Source organism: Lottia gigantea, assembly GCF_000327385.1.
Source record: "Lottia gigantea unplaced genomic scaffold LOTGIsca_155, whole genome shotgun sequence".
NCBI classification, from domain to species: domain Eukaryota; kingdom Metazoa; phylum Mollusca; class Gastropoda; family Lottiidae; genus Lottia; species Lottia gigantea.
The window spans coordinates 167,363-186,119 of NW_008707882.1; positions in this window are offsets into that span (position 1 = coordinate 167,363).

Sequence of the window (18,757 nt, forward strand, 5' to 3'; positions counted from 1 at the left end):
TTCAAACCCCTTCCGTAAGCACCTCAGAAAGCATATCATTATTAAAGTTCATAAATAAATATGGAAATACAATGCTACTCTGTTGAACCCACATAATAGAAATCACAAAATATCCTCTAAAAGACGAGAATAATGCAAGAAAATTCAAAATTTCCCTTTTTTAAAAAAATCACTTGTACACTCCCACTTTTTTAGAAGGAGATATTTCAAGTCTTTAGAGGCTATGATGTCGAACAACTTATGGTAACATTATGACATAATAATCAGCACCATTCCAAATTCAAAATCACGTGGAATTGATCATAAGCAAATCTGCAATATGACATAGTCAAGCCAGTTTTGACTAGGAAGATTAAATACAATGAGTTGAATTTTTACCTGTACTGGAAGCTTTCATTTATCACATAGTATAGGGTAGTCCTAAATCACACCAAATTTGATAGTAACAGAACAGTAACAATTTGATCAATATTCCATAACACAATTCGATTAACACTTGTAATAATCCTTATATAAATATGGTTTTGAATAAAGAACTAAAGTTGAATCATTCAAACCCACATATATCCCTTTTCAAACTCCTTCTCCTTTATACGGTAAATAACTATATGACCTAATTTCTTCTATAAAACCTATAATAATAACCTTTCTATCTATGTAGACTTGAATGAGAAAGAATAAAAGAAGGTCTTTTCATATCATACATGGTAAACATTGAGTTGAAAATTTTTGTATCTGCCAATGTAGGGTGACAAATACGCCACAAAGAGGCTGACTGAAGTCACATCAGTACGATACAATTACATTATAGTAGGGTCATTTCAGATGGTTTGTACAATTAGAATATAATTTTATATTTTACAAAGATTCCTGAACTCCAGAAAGGAAGATTAATGCCTGGAAGTTTGGTCAAGGACCAGCTGGTGGAAAGGAACCTTAGTTGTGAACTTTAGTTGTGAACTTTGTAAATAAAATGTAAAATTGAAAGTCTCCTAATTATAAAGACATATGCAAATGAGAAAAAAACCGTGTTGAATAAATGAATGTTTTTAACGTTTAAAATCTTTTTATCAGTGACCACATAATATCTAACATTATACTAGAACATAAATGGAGTCTCTGAAAACTTAATATACAATCTGACAAGAAGTTTCCTGAACCTCCCCATCCACATTCCCTCTGGGAAGCCAGCTTTGCGATCTTTGTTATCTACCAACCAGGACATCATCCCTTCTTCTTTAAGCATCAACATCAACTAGCACGATGATTCTTAAAGGCAAGTAACAAGGATATTACCACATTTACCCCAATAGAGTCAAATTCTACTCAAGATTATTACAAAGATGTTAAAATCAAAATAAATCAAATTCCATTTATCAATTCAACCATATTGAATATCTTGTCCCAACAATTCATTATTTCACAATGTTATCATTTACATCGTTCATTGGATCAAAAAGGAAAATAAAGGTCAAAAGCCCATTTCAAGCCCCTTAAGGGGCGATGGAGCTGAAATTTTTCAAGGTGGCTCACCAACTTATCTTACTAAATGCATGTATTGTTTTATACAACGATCCTTCCCGCACCCATTTCGCTAATATAACAACCGAAAAGAGTTATCGAGGCAATCATAGATGGACAAAATGATACATTGTTGCACATTCCTCCCTCAAGACATGTAAGCATCAATCATAGTTTTCGATTGTTTCTAAATCTATTGAGATATCTTTATCGTATAAATTGCTAATAATAAATAAATTGTAGTTTTATGCCAAGTGGCCTGCATCTTATTGGGCTAATGAAGTATGACCTATAGATCTCACGGGTTCAGAAAACTAGAAGAATGAGAAATGGAAATGAAAGATGATGAATGTTAATGAGGTCAAGGAAGTAAAACTGTTTCAATATTTGATGAACCAGAGATTGTAACTTGTCGTTGTTGATAGAGTTAAATATTTGTAAATAATATCGAATAAATTCTGTCACGAAATTTTAGATCTTTTCCAACTTTGCAGTCCAGCCAGGCCTTAGATCTTGTATCTGTAAACCATGCTGTATAAAGGTTTCCAGAATATCGTAGGGGTCATGCATTTATGGTTTCTTTTTGCATCATTCCAATTTGCCGTAATACAAATGCTAAATCATTTACAGCTTTTGCAATAGTGACGTCAAAAAACATTCTGTTTTAGGGGAAAGAACCACAGACGTCCCGCCGAATTTCGGAATTATAATGCAAATTGATGTACCCGATACACAAAATTCTTTTTAGAAAACCACTTTACAATCACTTCATCACTATCAATAGATGTGCCTTGTATGTAAACATTGCTGAAATTGAACTACTGAACTAGTGCAGTCGTATTTACAAATGATATAGATTAGCAAATTATTGTCCTTAGATAGCTCTTCAGTTTAGAGACGAGATGTAAAGAGATTCAATAGCCATTAAATCTGTAAACATAGTTCACTTCCTGTTCGAAGACCATAACATATGTTCAACCTCAATTTTGAAGTAATAGTTATACACATATATATATATAATGTGCCAAGGGTATATTTGTTTGAAGGCAGAGTCCCAGTGAAATGAATCAAGAATATCTGCTATTTTTAGTTTTTAAAGCTCTTTACAAAGCTACCTCTGCATTTAAGGAAATGTAAAATAAACTTAGATAGTTTTATGTTCATTAATATCGTACAGATGCGGTTATGAGAAGGGCTACGAGCGCATCAAATGGGTTCGCGCTATAAAATCATGATTATTATGAAGCTTTATTGTGATTTGGAGGCAAAAGTTGTTTTTTTTACTATTCTTGATACTAAATGGTACTGTTCTATACATGAAAGAATATATTCTTCATGATGTCGGGGAACGTAAAGTAGTGTTTACTTTAAAGAAGGTTAAATTCATTTGATTAGAATGTGTTATTTTAAATAGACAATACTCATGTAAAATGATAGTCGTATTGTAAAGAATATCAAACAAGTGGGTTATTCAATGCATTATGCAGTTATTCATAACGGTAAAAGTAAAAAGAGTTCATTCATTATTGGTTTTCCACAAGGTTACCTTTTATGACTTATGTCATTTAAGTTTTGTTTGAATGACATTTATTATATAGTACTCAAAAGGAGGAGAAAATATTTTAGAACATTTTATATTTTCTGCTCATTAAACACCTATGTTGCATACAGAACAGGAGAATTATAGAAAAACATATTTTAGATTTTAACTGCCGATACAAGGAAAGATAAAATACATTGTTCCTAGAACATTGATATAAGTAGTTGAACAGCTATGATTTCATGGTTATGCCTTCTTATTTTTGGTCTAATTCTTAGATGCGATGTGCTGACCTGGAAAGATTAAAATTAAAGTCTTTTTGCCGAAGTTTGATAGACAAAAATCAATGGAAGAAGATAAAATAGATGTACTAAGGTTATTTGTGTAACGATGTTTCAATGTATTAGAAACCGGATTCGTGAGGCTAAAACAAACAGATGACAATCAGTGACACGCTACAATGTCTATTTAGACAATAGACTGAAGACTTCTCAACCAAATAATTACAGTATCATTACCATTATCTCTACATCATTACAGGTGATTTCTGAAATCTAATGCACTGATTGATGCTACCTATCAGGCCCGTAGCTACAAGGGGCAAAGTGGGACAATGCCCTACTGTCCACCCACAAGTAAAATTTCTGACAACCGACTTTTCCATTAATATAGCTAATCACAATAGACCATTGCCCCTATGGATATATAACCTGCCCCTCCGAACAATCAAGTCAACAACCAAGCCAACAACACAGCATCATCCAATTTGAACCAATCCATGCAGCTACCACCAACTACTACGACTACCAACAAGAGTAGCTTGTTTGAGTTAGCGTCATCTACCAACCAACCAACAATCAAATCTGGCTACGGGCCTAATGTACATTAAGTGAGTCTGTTTGAAACTAAATCTTATGTTCGAAATTTCTATGTATATTCAATTGAATCACTCGAAAAAAGAACCCATCCCGACAACCTCCAATCGGATGGTCAAATTGTTATGTACAATCATATAGATCAAGTGATCCAAATGACATCGAAATCGAAATAAGTGGCCAAGAAACCACCTTAACGGCAATTAAACATTCGGAAGTGATGTATCTATTGTACACATTTAGTGGTTAGAATTATTAAGGAAATAAGGACTATTCTTAACGTTGTTTGACTCGGATTCAGAGTCATTATCTAACATTCTTAAATAGTCAAGATTTCGAATTTTACACAGACAAGACAAGAAATACCAAGGTAATAAAACATTAGGATTGCAATGACATTTCACGATAACAAACACTTGTTACTGCACTGTAAAGTTCAGGATGTTTATTCACGTGGTTGTGGATTATACTCTTGCATATTTTAATCCCCGTTTGCTATCATGTTTCTTGTAAGTCTTTTACGTTTGTTCGTAACGAATTGCTAGGTTATGTTAAAGAATATTGCAAGATCTTGTTTGAGAATACCTCAATCCTTCATTCTATTGTTATGTTAAAACTGCTTACTGCAAACAATGTCGTCAATTTCAAATTGTAGGTACAAAAGCATTGGTTTTGGTAGATTTTTTTTTAAAATTTTAGATTTGGTAAAAAAAGAAATAAAAGTTGGCACTGTGTACACCAATTTACAAGATTAAGTCAAATGTTGGAAATAAACAAAAAGTTATTATTTTCTCTATTGACAAAAATGAAAAATTAAAATTGACTTCACAATAATAACAACAAAATATTTATTGTTGAACGCTTGGAGAAAGGACTTAGGCTTGTTACTTATTTTTATGAAGCTGGTGCACCCCTCGCCTAAATCATGAGCATTTCTATGACTCGGTCAGGCCTGAAAATCTGTGAAAGCTCAAAAAGCAAAACAGAAAACAAAAACCAACAAAAACGTTTGAAGGTTTTGGCATCATAATGAAATCTTGCTATTTTCATAAGTAATTTTGCTTTAAGCAGAGCACTACAACAAAATTCTCAAATATCTAACTGTTTCAAGTTTGTCTGTAACAGATGGATTTTTTGTTCATGGGAATCTGATAAGTAATTACGCTAAAAGCAGGTATAATACAACGACCTCAAAAACATCCAACTGTTTCAAGTCTGATATATCATGTATCCAATAGATGGATTTTAACGTTATTGGAATATGCTGTATATCAGAAGAAATAAAGGACAAGAAACATATAAAGAACATAGACTAAAAAAGTAAAGCTATGGAATAAAAGACAAACTAGAATGTTAAAGAAAGTGTTTTGAAGACATGAACCAGAAGGAAAAACAATGTAGATTTTGGCCAGAAAACAAAGTTTTTTGTCACAAGAATTGGCGTGAAAAGAAAGTTGGATAATGTGAGATATTTAGAACAGGTTTTGTGTGGATTAGAGATGACAAGACGAATTGTGACACAGCCTCTGTGTTAGATATAATTTTTTACATAGTTTTTATTGTCAGAACACTGTTCGTATTGTTTTCAATATTGTTCGTCTCTATCAATTCTCCTTATTCTGTAAATTCACAGAATTGTGGAAAGCCCCGATGTCAGATAAAACCAGATTATAATGAGAAAACCATGCTGGTCAAAACCACCTAGAATCCGTTGAAAGTTTTTCTTACTTCCGGAAGTTGCAAGTAAAAGTATCTGAATCTGTGGTCAAATTGTTTTAAAATCTCCAGCAACAGATTTTAAGACAGACATGTTGTTCTGTAACACCACCCTCTTATCAATTAACAAAAATTACACAGGTAAACAAACTGAACAAAACAGTGTTTTCAGATGGTTTAATGGTCACTCACCACAATATATCTAGCTTTGTTTTGAAGAAGATTGACCCTAAAGTCAAGGCGAATGGTGAAAACTAGTAAACAGAACTGACCGTTGATATAAATAACTATATTATTAAATTATTAAAATATATCATACTAATAGGTATTAACATAAATGTCAAAATATAAAGAAAGCGGGTCTTGACAGTATTATAGGGTAAAATAGTGAAAGGTTTTGCTCCACTTACCTTCTTACATCTAAGTAGAGTGACAAAAATCAAGTGAATAGCTATGAGGATGAAAGGGAACAGTTAATTGTGTTGGTGAAGCGTATCTAATATAGTATATTTTGATCACTATGCCTCAATGAACTAAAGTAATTTTGATAAACTGTCCCCCTAATAGGGGATTTAAAGTCCATCCCCACGATCCCAATTCGACAAATTCATGGATATTTTGTCATTTGCTACCGAACTTCTATCAAAACAATTGAATTGGAACATTATCCTCGGAGTTATGTTTGTTTCTCATCAGTGTGATTTCAATTTTTTTTTCGTATTCATTGTGAAAATATTTCTAGAACCGCCACTGTTTATCATGAAATGTATCAAATCAAATTTTACAGGTTATTTTTTAGCTGTTGGGAGCAAAGGATAAACTTCATGCCCATCCATCTCCATTTTTTGTTTATGATTGTAGAATAAAAAAAAATGATTTGAAGTCTTACTGAATTAGATGTTAATCCTAAAGTTACACTGGAAAATCCCTCACTCATGAATTAAAGTCACATTTCACATGATAGATAGATGTAAGAATTCGTCAAGGTATGAAAATCTCGACTTTAACTCGGTAAAACATGTTCAGAGCAGCATTATTCTTAATAAATAATATCCAGAGTTATATCTTTAAGCTGGTATTTGTAGATTAGAGGGATAATCATATTAAAGAGATAAAATTTTATTTAATTTGATGTAATTTTATAATTCGAGAATAGCAATAAACCTTGTAAATTTGACATCATCCCTGTTAAATCAGTTCGCTGTGATATATTGTACCAACAGGACAATGATAAACGAAACTTTACTGGATGTTTTGAGTTCAGTGAAATAATTAGGCGATTTGATCCATTCCTTAGTTTAGAAAGCTGTTTACAAGACAGCTCTGTCCTTACCAAAATATTCGGGTTATATATCTGAAGCTTTCAAAAGGATAGTAAAGGGTAAATGTTGATATAATACAGATCATTTTGTAATGGTATACCAATCGGAAAACAATTTTATGAGTTGATCAAATTTCCTGCAGTTTTAAGAGCTGTTCATAAGACAGTGTTATCCTTACCAAAATATTCGGGTATATCTGAAGGTTTAAAAAGGATATAGAAAGATAAGTGTTATTAGACTGATAATAGGTGGTTTAGTCTCTGTGTTACACCGCTATTAGTACTTAGTAATGACTAATTAGATGGTTTATTATATCATGCATATAAGAATAAAGATCAAAATATAATGATGCAGATTATAGTCATTAGAAGATTCCCTCCTTGAATTAGGACAGCAATGAGTCAACAGATTAAACCCACCCCGAGATTCTTAGTAGAGTTGGACACAACTTCACTGCCACCTTACTGATAATCATACCTTCGGATTTATCAACCCGGTTTTTCCTTATCAGTGATGCAGGTCTGACACGGAAAATGCGTCTAGTAGTCCAGATACGACAATAAACCGAGAGTGCTTCAGGCGGTGCACCTTTAAGATATCTCGAAAGATGGAAATCGAAAAAGAGTAGACCAATGCCGATGTCTTGGCAATTCTGTTCTCATTGCACACTATATGGCGTATGACGTAATATTTCATTTATTTCATTTTATTTTCAAACTTTGTTATGTGGGTAATGCTCACTAAAAGATTAAGAAGCTTCAATAAGAAGATTGTGTCCGAGTGATACATGATAATACATGATAATACATGATAATACATGATAATACATGATAATACATGATAATACATGATAATATACACTAAAAGTGTGAAAATTAGACAAATAATTTCCAGTATTTGTTAAATAACAATAGATAGTAAAAAAAATGTCTTTTTACACGAATATTTGGGATATTTCAAATACGTAATATAAGGTCTGTATGACCCTTAAGTTGTAACAATAACGTCATTGAGGCAGGGAAGACCGTTAGATCTGTACACGTTACCGAGGAGAGCCTACAAACTGTATTTGTCCAAGTGCGATAAATACTAACATTTGTGTTTTGCATTCCTGGCCCTATACATCTGATGATAGTTTGACCTCAATCATAGATTCCTAGACATTTTACCGAGACACCCCGTCTTCACTAGGTATGTAATGTGCAGCACATCAACACGTAAACCTTTCATTTTAACTAAGATACAGGATTCAATTTTAGCGGCATCGCATCGCAGTTTGTACTTCAAAATAACTTCTTTTTGCAATCCAATCTAATTATATATTTAAATGTTTAGGAAATCAAATAAGATGAAACTGGCATGAGATCAAAGGCTTGACAGGTACCGTCAGTCCCAGAGGCCGAGTTGTCCATTATTTGATGCATGGTATTATTGGAAATAGGTTCATAATTATGAGCCTTATTCGAATTGATAACCACAGATTTTTCGGCCTTTCTAACTTGAAACAGTAGAAACCAACCATAAACTTTTTAGATTCACAAAAAACCTGGATATTTAGACAACTACTTTTCAAATAAACAATAACCCTGGTCCAAGTGTACTTTCGAACGGTGACAAATGAGTCGACCGCCATCTTGAATTCCAAAATGGTTGACAACTTTTTTCATTATCTATTTTTATTTTATACATGTACAAAATGACAGTAAACTTACAATTTGCACCTATAATAGAACATTATTTAGCCACATAGCACTATTGGTGAAAAGAGACTACTATCAAATACAGATTAAATATATCATAGTCTAATGTTTATTTGTATTTTTATGGATGGATAGGTTGATCGATGTATACTCGATTCTGTACAAAGTGCAAAATATACCACATACAGACAGATGTAGATAACATTATTGTATTAGAAAGGATGCGAATTAATTGTATTGACAATCAGACAGGTTTTTGGCCAAAAAGGAGAACAAAAATCTATTTCCTATGAAAAAAATAACAAATTCTTCAACGATTATCTTGCTTAAAAACATCTTGTTTTTAGTCGGTTTAGGTCTTTTAAGTCTAGATTCATCTTTAACGGAAAGAGGACATTTAAACCTGATTTGGCTGGCGAACAATTTCAAGATCACGTTTTATGCATGTTTAGTTTTGTTTTATATTTTGTCGGAATTTAGGTTGATTGTGTTTTTGTTGGTTGAGATTTTAAGTTTTGAAGTTCATAATATTCTAGAGACATGCTCGTTGGAGTGCACTTTTAACTTTCTTTGGGGGGAAAAATTCGAGCGAGCCGCGGCACCAACCAGTCAGAGTTGCCACTGTTTAATATATTGTACTCTTAAGTTGATTACCGACTAATCGTTGACGATTGTTTAAGATTTATGCATTGTGCTTTACATATTTAAACAAATATTTTTGGAAGCCACGTGATATAATAATATATAAAGAACCAAAGAATTTTTTAAGATATTTTTACTTACCCAATAACGATAAAGGAAAATATTTCTTTTAAATTCTGTTTAATTGATGAACTGTTATATTTTAATCAAATCCACGATTCATTTCCTAATAGATTCCCAACAAATATGTCCAGCAATATCCTGTATTATCCACTAGTAATCCACGAAATGACCAACACTAAGGTACTGGTCAGTCAGTACTAATACTATTGTGTATATGACTGGACACAACCTGCACTATCAATAATATAATTAGGTATTGTTATAGTAGATAATGAAACTAATAAATACTATCAAATACTATAATACCTATCATTACTATCTAGATAATGAAATATTCTCAGGTGAAAAAACAATTGTTTGATATCAGGAACACATGGAATCATAAGAAATCGGTAGTTAATTTATATTCCAGAATGATAGAAAACTTAGAACCATGTCTCATTTAATTCAACTAGTCACAAACAAACAGATTTTAAACTCAATCTAATGATTTTAGAATTGACAAACTATAAATATTCACACTATCGGTCTAATATGAATATAATTATTCCAAAAACTAAAGACAATCTTGTTAAACGCAATAATAAAAGTAATCGAAGAATCACAATTCACTATGAACGTTCATATCTAATATTAATAAAAACAAACTGAATCATAACACTTTATGTTCCAGATCTACCGGATAATATCATAGTACAATTATATTATTCCAAAAACTAAAGTACAACGTTGTTAAACGTTATAAGTACAATCATAACTGTGAACGTTCATATCCTTATAAAAGACAAACTGAACACTTCAGATTTATAGTGATAGTTTACACACAGTGTTAATATAAGTAATTATAGAAAATCCAACACAAACTACAACACATATAACAATAAAAGACAAATTGATACACTTCACTATAGTTCCTGATTAACAATAACCATAAGAACCACCGAGTAAACTTAAGTAATCGTACAGCCACAATTAACTATGAACGTTCACATGAAGATGTTCACAAACTGAAACACTTGTCTATATGTGTTCCAGATCTACTGTGAGTTAACCAGTGTGTTAAGAGTTAAACCCTCACCTTGGGATAGATATTTAAAATCAATTAATAACAGGTTATAGGTAACCCTCCAGCTAGATTTGGTATAAATTATATTTAATAACACCTTATCCTTTAACATAATTGTTATCCTTGGTGGTTAACATATGTATAAAGATCGATTGGTTAAAACCTAACATTACTTGATATCTGTACAACTGATTCTAGTCTCCAAGATTACTGCGATAGCGAAGGAATCACAAATTCTACTTTTTATCATGATATTGATGATTGTATTAAACACGTAAACTGAAGTAAAGTTTACTTCCGGTTCAAGTACGCCACAAAATTGGCGTACAACAACAGACCCAGTTCCTGACAACGGAACTGTCATAATCACGTTCTTTTAAGTTCTAGAAAATATGTCAGTAACAACTAATTTGAAATTGACATGATTCACAGTGTTTTACATCTATAATTCATTAAATAAAGTAATCATAGAAATTAATTATTGACAAAATCTGATTCAGACTTTCTGTTTACATGTTTATATACCGACAATAGGGAGTTATATATGTTGCCACAGATCACTGAATTTGAAAAAAATTGACGATGGATATTAAGAGCCCAGTTTCAGCCAACCGTATCAATTTTCAGAACTACAATCTGTTATGTCCTGTTCCAAAGCAATTCCTGTTAATTGCCTTCTATCTGCTTTTGAAGGAAATGTTTTAACGATTGTATAAGTGTCAAATAATGTTTTTTTTCAAAGAAATATTCAATCAACTACAATCCAGATAAATATCAAAATTTGAAGATAATGTTATCAAATTATAAAAAAGTATAGCCTATTTAAAAATTCGAGCCCAAGGCAAATATTATATCTATGAAGTAAATATTGATTTAATTCGATTATTCAAATGTATAACCTTTTGTCTCAACTGCTAAAATTTTAAAATTAAAGTTTACGGAGATAGTATTTTTTGAAGCTTTATATTGTAGCAAAGACGGAAAGAATAGCTGAGAGGATATAGACAGAATCAGCGACGAAGAAGTTAAAACTCCTCCCAGGTGTGAGGAGAAAACTGACCCCAAGCAATGTTGGACTATTGATACAGTTCTAATAATTATAATGAGATAGTTGACTAATTAATTATGATGGATGAATGTGATCTATAAATACATGTGTCTTACAGCAACTTTAAATCATTAGCTAATGACTTATTGACCCTGAACCGCCTAATATCTATTTCCCCAAAGCTACATCAACAAGTGTAGGAGGTCAGTGAACCTTGCTCATTGTTTTTTATTGGCTTTTGGAACCTTGTCCGTTGTTTTTGTTTACAGACAGACGACTACAAGGAAACGAAGTGATGAATTGAAGGTATGAGAAATCCAATTAGTTCAAATCCGGTGCTTCACAGTGTCGACTCACGTTTTGCCCTTTGTCTTGCATATCCAGATTGGTTCGATCTGGTTCATTTGAAACCTCTTCATTAGTAAGAAAAAGAGTTTATCCTTGTTTATCCACCGGATCGGGATAGGTAGTAGATTATCTACAGATTAGCCTGGATTAGGAATAAAGCAGGGTATTATAAGATTACCGGGTGGTTGACAAACAATACACCGTCATCTGAAACATCAGTTTCTAACCATTCGTTTGCTCAGTACCTTCCATTTAGTATTTAAAGGGGTATTCCGCTTTTTTCGGAAAAGATTTTCTTTATCAAAATAGTCGTAAATTATACCTGAAAATATTTTTAAAGTATGCTATTTATATCTATGTATCAACTTGATCAAACAGAATTTGATATTAAAGGGTTCATTAAAAACAGAGTGTAATAATTGTTAATTAAGTAGTTTGACCTAGTTTTGATGTTTGACTTCATAATGGCTCGATATTATGAGTTGAAACCTTTAAAATACATCGGAGACATATTTCTCTATACGATTAGGCGTTTATTTTACTCAAATCCGTATAGTAGTTTTCTTACAGCTTCCAAAATACCTAACGAACTTAAAAACCTTACGTAATGTTTTTAGATATATTTGGCGTTTAAAAATTAACGGGTGCATTCTTTTAGTTAATACTTTCAGATATGATAAAGGGCACATTTCTCTAGATTTTGGTGTATAGTTTTCACAAATTTCAGCAAAAAAAAATTTCGGCCTACAAAAAAATCCTTTTTGTCCTTATTACTTATGCTTTGTGGCTAGGCAATCAGTTATCAACTATCAAACCAACAAAACAGAATCATCCAACTGAACCAATCCAACTATCAACTACTACAACGACTACTAGTTAACGATATCGGTATCGACTGGATGCGAGCGTTAACTTATCATCTACCGGTCGACCGGTGCGACAATAACTCACGTTGCAATATTCAAAGCGATGTATTACGAGTTGTACCACACTACTGACTTTCAACTTTGGGTTTAACATTTACACAAAGACTAATGATAACGTCATTAGGCCAGAGTTGTACGTACAAAGGCACAAGAACTTATACAATCGTGTTTTACCTTTCACAAATATCAGATATAACGGCTTGCTCTGTGTTAACAGACAACAACAAAAATTACCTGCACTCAAGTCAATTCTCGACAATGATTGAAATTACATTGAATTGAAACATTTGTTAAAATCCATCTGAGTATCTAAATCTCATCCCTACAAGTTTAAGATTAAACAACAAGTGTCACATTCATCACTTCTCTAGTCGATATTTTCACTTTAATGTTTTTAAATTCTCACACAAACTCATCAAATATTTCAATCAATCAGCCAAATAAATCAGGCTCTTCCCACACTTTAACACAGTTCAATAAAAAATATTACACCATACAGCTCAAATTGGGATAAACTTAATATAAACTGAAATTTCAACAGTAAGGATATGTGTAATATATGTACGACATAAAAATCAAATTGCATATAGATACATTACGAGAAGCAGATCATTTCTTTTGGAAACACCTGATGGTACTTCACTACTATACTACTATTACTCCCGATTTTGCCCTTCTTTGGCCAAAATTTTCAATTAACGGATTTGTCTTGCTTGTCTTGACAAATGTCGATATTTTTAGGACTAAGATTTTCACTGATTATTACACTTTCTTTCTGCAATTAAATATAGCATGATGGACATAATATCGGCGACCTTGTGAACTCTCAAGGGACGATTGTTAGGAGTAAATTGAAAGATAATGATACAGACGAGTACCTTGATGATATTATAAATTACATTGAAGAGATAGAATAAATAAAATAACAATCAAGATGAAAACTCTACTTCAGATTTGAAGCGAATTTTTATTGTCGGGTTTAGATACACTTCAGGTTTTTATGACCTGCCATGATGGGATGTAAACTGACTTTACGGTATTAAAACTTCAAGTATTTACAGGGTTTTATCATTAGTCATATGTTTACATTTATTATTTATGAGATATTATCATAAATTTCTATATAAACTTATATTCAAAATACAATAGAATTGCTCCTGGGGTTGTGTGGCTCTGCCTGTGGTTGACCTTGAAGTAAGATCGGGTGGATTGTTTGGATCATTAAACTGCTGCTGTCCGATTCCCAACGGTCAAGGCACCTCGGAAAGAACTCAGTCTGTCATATGAAACTACGTACGGTTCTAACATGGAAATAACACATAGTTAACAACCATTCTGAATCAAATCAATGTGATTTAGGTGATTTGTTGAAATATTTTAACATTTTTAAAAAAAATTAAACTTATTTAGTCAAGGTAATGAATCAAAATGGCTGTGAAATGTGTGTCATTTCCATGGAAGATCCATACGTAGTTTCGTATGACAGGCTGTATCTCATTTGGCCTCGGCAGACGCAAAATACATACAGTTTACGTTTACGGGAAATATCGATACCAATTGTCAAACAAAATTAATACCATAAGTTATGAGCCAAGAATTTTGTCTTTACACTTTATACGTGGTCAACGTCGGTAAATATTTGCTGAGCTTGACCAACGGTCAATCTAAACACAAAAAATCCCATTGATGACAGACTGCTAGAAAACATAACAATTAATACACAAACATACATAGTACACTCTTGTTTTAGCTACAAAAATAACAGCTGTGTGTTAAAATTAGTTTTAAAGATCTTTGGTTAATGATACGGTTGAGAATACGTCTGGAATCACCAAAGAAGGTCGAGACATGTTGAGTACACACTACGTAATGATATCTGAAGTCAGAAATCCACAGATTCTCCTAACCATGTGATTATATTTGCAATATGTTCCTGACTCAAAGGAATTGTAAGGAGATTTTCTCAACTGTTTATGTATATCGGGGACACTGATATCATGAAATTGCGCCATTCAAATTTGCAATCAGATTTCTGTGGTTCTTGCAATATATCGCAAAAACTGCTTTAAGAACCTTTGCTATAGTGACGCAAAATTTTAGTGGAAAAACATGATTTTGTAGGATTTTAAATAATGAATTTTATGTTGGAGTTCTGCAACTAGGGCAAAGTACAAAGTACCCTATGTGGGATTATAAATTTATTTAAAAGAAAGACATATAAGGACCAAACTAAATTTTTGGCTTCACCTATTTTCAATGGACCACAAATTTCTATAAGCCGATGATTCATATACACCTTCAACGATCTATAAGCTGAAGTTGAAGTGTTGAAATTATTATTTTCTAATATCGAATCCGTTAGTATCAAACATGAATAAGATAGGTATTAAATGTCCTCCTTGGTGAACTCCGATATCAAAACTCCTATATTAAAAGTCAAAATAAGTTGAAAACGTCGGAAATGAAATAAAGATATATTCTTCTATAGAAGACTAAAACCACCTGTCCAGAGTCACATCAATACTAATAAGTACCTATAGGGTATCCGATTTCTACTACAAGTCAAACAAGATTGATATTGACTACTGGGGGGTTGTTGGTATGATATTATCGATGATTCATTTCTTCGAGAGATCCTTTGGTTTTTTAACAACATATTCTCGTGTCCTTCATTGAAACCAATTGAGTTGGATTTTATTGTTTTTCACAGGGAATACAAAATATACGGCAAGGCTGAGAACAAATTTTATAAAAAGTTTACAATGAACAGTATTCCTAAAAAAAAGTTATCTATCTCATTAATATAAGGCTCTCGAGCTGTTAGTTTTTATGAAGATGTGTCCTGTTACTAATATATGAAAATGTGTTCAACTCTTAACAAAATATCTATTGTGGAGACGTCTCGAGCCAGCCTGATGTTTATCATAAATTGGTCATTTCACACTCCGGACAATACCGGTCAATTTGTACACCATTGTTAAATAGACATTGAGAGAATAATAGAGAGAAATACCATGAATAATATAGAGGTAATCAGCTGAGGATCGGGTGGTGGGTGGTGAAGGTCGAAGACACCTCAGTCTCTATAGTGAGAATGAACTGCCCTTGACAGTCCAAATATTCTTGTACCGTGACAATGCAATTAGCCTACATTATGATAATATGTTCGGCATAGTTGCTGGAAATATTTTTATGAAAATATCTTGATGAACAATGGCTTATATATTCAATTCCTTTGAATTATCCTACTTTAACTAACCCCTCTTGCTCTCCCTCCCTTTTTTCTACATAGAGAAATGAAATAATAGAACTAAATATAAAAGTTTTTTTCATCTGAGTTTCCAGGCATGTTTTTTCTATCCCATGCAAGAATGATTTTAAGAAATCATTCGCATCTATACGAAAGAGAAAATTAACAATTCATCAATATTTTTGACGACACCCAATGATTTTGTATGTGTCTATCTGTGATCTTCGTTTAATGCAGTTCATTTTTTTCAATGTTCAAAAAACTGTATATGTGGTGTAAAATTGATTTTGTTTATTGAAGCCTGCCAATAATTTGGGAAAAGGAAAAGTTTATATTCAGAAAAATAAAATGGATAAAAGTGCCAAATCCTATGGGTATTTATTTTGTTTACCACAGATGCCCATTTTTTAAAAAAAACTTTTTTCATATGAAATGGTGTGAAATTGGTCGAAATGGTGAAATATATTTTATATCTAATAAAATCTATCTATTTACTAATAAAATATTCGCTATTAATATCTATAAAAAATATATTTGCCAATACGAAGCAATATTTCTGTTCGCCATTAAAGATGTGTTAGAAAAACTATTCGCTATTAAAGTGTTCTTACATACAGTTGATTGAGAAAGCTCAATCTCGCCTCATACCTGACTGGTGTTGTATAAAAGATGAACTTCATCAAATATTGTCAACAAGTTGTACCTGTACCTATTTTATAACCCATCCCTTCTCACCTGTAAACCATTTTACTTATAATCATCACTTATTATCATATCAAATTTGAAAAAAAGTTTGTTGAAAGACTTCAATGAATTGAAATATAGGTTCGTTTTTTCTTATTTAGTTTTTCAAAAAGGGAGAAAATTATTTGAAAAATTTCACTAAATTTATAATTTTCTTGTTTATGATTTCAGGTATTTTGCTATTATTGAATAATTTGATAGAGAACAAGTTTTCTAAAGACTTTTAATTTTCTTATTTGAGGAAAAGAGAGGGTAAAATTATTCAAATCAGTACCGAAAAAAAAAATATATTGATGGTTCTCATTCGCAACTAACATTTTTAGGTTGATGAGATTTCCAAGACCTATCTGGATCTATCCAGGCCGAATTCGTTGTTTCTAGTAGTGGGGGAGGGGAGGGGGTGTTTTCTGTCACAGACAAAAGCGGAACCTTACATTGCACTCACATGGGTTTTAGTTCATATGTATTGTGTAGGTTGAAACAAAACTAGTCATCAAAACACAGTTTCTATTGAATCTGTTTACAATAAAGAAAACGTGATTCAGTTTTCAACTAGGTATTATGTGAGGAAAATCTTACAAAGTTCAAGAAGTCTGTATGTAATGTAAGTAAATTGAATATAAAAGTCAACCCAAACTCAGTCACAATGGGTTAAACTTTTTACTAGCCTATTATCCTTCACTTATAGATATCTACGAATTCAACTTGTCAGATTTCGCAAAATCTTGTTTGTATAATACATAATACATTATGACATATTTGTGCAATATGAATACCCAATGTGCTTAGTAAGATATGCTATAGACATGTATTTTTCAAAATACAGTAATGTTCAATGAATGTGTTTTCTATAAAAATAAAACACAATTATGAATAATATCCTACTCTTTCCTTTAATTTAACAATATTTGCGCTTGAAAAAGATTCCTGTATGTGAATTGAAACGTTGCTAAAATGACAGGAAGGTGTAGTATATCTATAATAGCTTTATATTTTCTAATGTTATTTAAAGATTATAATTTCTTACCTTACAAATCGAAAATTATTGTGGAATTCTTTTCGTGAAATTTTATAAGTTCTTCCAGTCACAATAATCCTAATTGAAAAACAGAAGCGACAGAATGTCCCCTTGTCTCACCCCGTATACCGTTATCTTATAACTCAATACAGGCTTGTTCACCCGAGCATCGGACATAGCAATACTTTCACACGGTCAGGCTCGATTATCAAGACGTATAGGTAAATAAAAAGACTATTGAATACCGGTACAGAAAGATTATCCAGTGAGGTAAACTAATACAATAAAGTTTTGCTATAAACTGCACTCAAGCCATAAATCAAAAACTGTAAACTGTTGATTCATTGATATGTGAAATAAACAAATGAATAATAAAATAAATCTGAAGATTAAGTTTGATTTTTGAAAAGTTGTTGTTTTAAGAGTGAAAAACAATATTCGTTTATCACGGACTTTTAGCGTGAAAGTATTGGACGTAAAACTCAGTAAAACCATAGGGAATACCTACAGCCTATAACTGTCGCAATATCTATCAGAGGCTGGAATAGAGGCAGGTGTGTATTAATTTTACGAAGTCAGTCCAACAATATATTTTTCTTTTTAATTTTAGCACAAAAGGCCAAATTTAAAAGGCTAAGTTTGATGCACATATTATGAGTTATTGCCCTTGTTCTTCAAAACGCGTTAATTATGCAAGTGGTATCTGTAAGATTCTGTAGTAGGCACAATTATTGATTTAAATGAAACTTGGTACAATTGTTCATCATTAATCAAGGAGGAACTCTATTAAATATATCTAAAAATATTAAGATATATTTTATAAGTTAGTGCCCTTGCTACCCGCAAAATTTTGATTTAAAATTTATAACTATTTAGAAGTTCGAAATCATTTGTTATCTCTTTCCCTATGGAAAACCT